A 2,368-nucleotide genomic window follows, 5' to 3' on the forward strand; every position below is an offset into this window, starting at 1 on the left:
CAGGAGTGGTTAGGAGCACAGGTCTCAGGGGGTGGGTGCTGCCACTTCCAAGCTGTAAAACCCTGGATCACAGATTAGTTCACCTCTCTGGGCCTCAGTTTTCCCATCCGCAAAGTGGGGATGATAATAGCATCTCCTCGCAAAATTGTTAGAAGTTTTTTTTTTTTTTTTTTTTTTTTTTTTTTTTCCGGCTTCAGGTTTATTTGTACAAATAGCAGAGGAGAACACCAGCCCCATGCAGACGGCAGCCCAGGGGGTTCATACTAGTCCTTCTGTCCTCATGTTGGCGGACAGAGATCTTTACTCTGAAACCTTTGTAGGGGCCTGGGCAGCTTTGGGAGCCTGAGCTGGAACTGAAGCTGGAGCTGCAGCCTGGGCCTTAGTTTGGTCCTTGGCCTTTGACCGGCACAGCCTGAGCCCTCTGGTAATGCAGGCATGAACACACTTCCCAAGCTTGGGGTGGGCAATGTAGGCAAGTCAGTCGAGCTTGCAGCTGACACCCTTTGGGATCTTGGGCTTAACCTCTTTGGGCTTTATGAGGACCTTGATAGCCTCAGCACATGCCCTCATGGCCTTGGCATCGCTGGCCTGCATCTTCTTTAGGCTCTACTTGTTGTGCTTCTCGGCAAGGTGCATGCTCCTCAGGAACTTGGGGTCCACCCCGTTAAGACATTTGTATCTTTGTGATCAGGGTTTCCTGATGCCATTTCTGTGCCATTTTGGGGACTGGTTGTATGTGTTGTGGTTCTCGGACTTTGCCATGTCTACACCTTAAGCCGTGGCTGCCGAAGCGCCTAGAAGAGCTAGAAAGTTTAAATGAACTAATCTATGTAAAGCATTCAGCATAGGGCCTGGCACAAAGAAGGTGCACAACATGGGCTATTAACATTACTACTGCGATCAGGACCACCCCAACCAAGTCATGCGCTCCTTTGGGGGAAGGAACTGCATCTTTTTTTTTTTTTTTTTTTTTTTTTTGAGGGAGAGTCTTGCTCTGTCGCCCGAGCTGGAGTGCAATGGCCGAATCTCAGCTCACTGCAAGCTCCGCCTCCCAGGTTTGCGCCATTCTCCTGCCTCAGCCTCCCGAGTAGCTGGGACTACAGGCGCCCACCACCTCGCCCGGCTAGTTTTTTGTATTTTTTAGTAGAGACGGGGTTTCACCGTGTTAGCCAGGATGGTCTCGATCTCCTGACCTCGTGATCCGCCCGTCTCGGCCTCCCAAAGTGCTGGGATTACAGGCTTGAGCCACTGCGCCCGGCCGGAACTGCATCTTATTTATCTTTGTCTATTTGAGCATTTGCCATGGTGCTTGGCACACAGTAGGTGCTCCATGTCTTAGTTCAGGTTCCCCAGAAGCAGATCCTGAGATGAGGATTCATAGCTAAATGATTTGGGAGTGCTCCCAGGGAAACTGGAGAGGGACTTGGGAGAGCAAGACAAGAAAGTAAGAGGCTAAGAAGGGTGCAGATTCAGGAAAAATTCTGCAGAGGGTGACTTCAGCCTGATCTCGCAGGGGAACTTGGGAGTATAAGTTACACCTCAGGGTTGTCCTCACTCCAGGCAAGGGAGCTGGGACTTCACTCCGCTGCACCCCAGTCATTGGCTAAGGTCCACTATGAAGGGGATAGACTTCCAGGCACTTACCATTATGCTCCAGTAGCAGAGGGCAGTGTCGAGAGACCACCTAGAAGGGAAGGCACCCAGGGGCCAGGAGGGTCCATGAAAATGGAAAAGGGGTGGAGGGGACCTGCCACCTTCCATAAATGTCATCCCAGCCTCTGAAGGGTCACAGTTCCCCAGAAAGTCCAGGACAGTGGAGGCAGAGCGGACAGGGGGGACTGCCAGGCTGTGGGAGCAGCTTTAACTTCCACGTTGGCCAGAGCTGTGAGGGTCCACTGAGTGGCCAGCCTCCCTACCCGCTGACAGTGGCAGGCCTGGGACTGCCTGAGTTGGTATTAAGGGCCCTTACTATGTGCCTGGCATAGATGCTGAGTTCTTCACATGATTTTCTCATTTAACCCTCACACCACCCCTGGACAGATGACTCTGAGGCATGGAGGCATGGCATGGAGAGGCCTACCTGTGGCCCCCCAAAGAGTGAAGGGCAAATATGATTGATGTCATTAAGAAATGCAAATGAAAACCACAATGAGCCACCATTTCACACCCACTAGGGAGGTTATAATAAGAAATCTTTAATGAAACATAAGTGTTGGTGAAGATGTGAAGAAATGAGATCCCTCACACATTGCTAGTGGGAACGTAAAATGGTATGGCTGCCGTGGAAGTTCGGCAGTTCCACCATAAGCTAAACACAGAAGCACCACAGGACCCTGAAATTCCACTCTTAGTATAGACTAAAAAAAAT

At 50.8% G+C, this 2,368-nt stretch overlaps 1 pseudogene; it reads right to left on the reverse strand.

Moving 5' to 3' along the window:
- Positions 1-300: 300 nt before the first annotated feature.
- On the reverse strand, positions 301-817 carry LOC103221441 (large ribosomal subunit protein eL29 pseudogene; annotated as a pseudogene).
- Between the last annotated feature and the right edge of the window lie 1,551 nt (positions 818-2,368).

The sequence above is a fragment of the Chlorocebus sabaeus genome, chromosome 17, assembly GCF_047675955.1.
Source record: "Chlorocebus sabaeus isolate Y175 chromosome 17, mChlSab1.0.hap1, whole genome shotgun sequence".
NCBI lineage: Eukaryota > Metazoa > Chordata > Mammalia > Primates > Cercopithecidae > Chlorocebus > Chlorocebus sabaeus.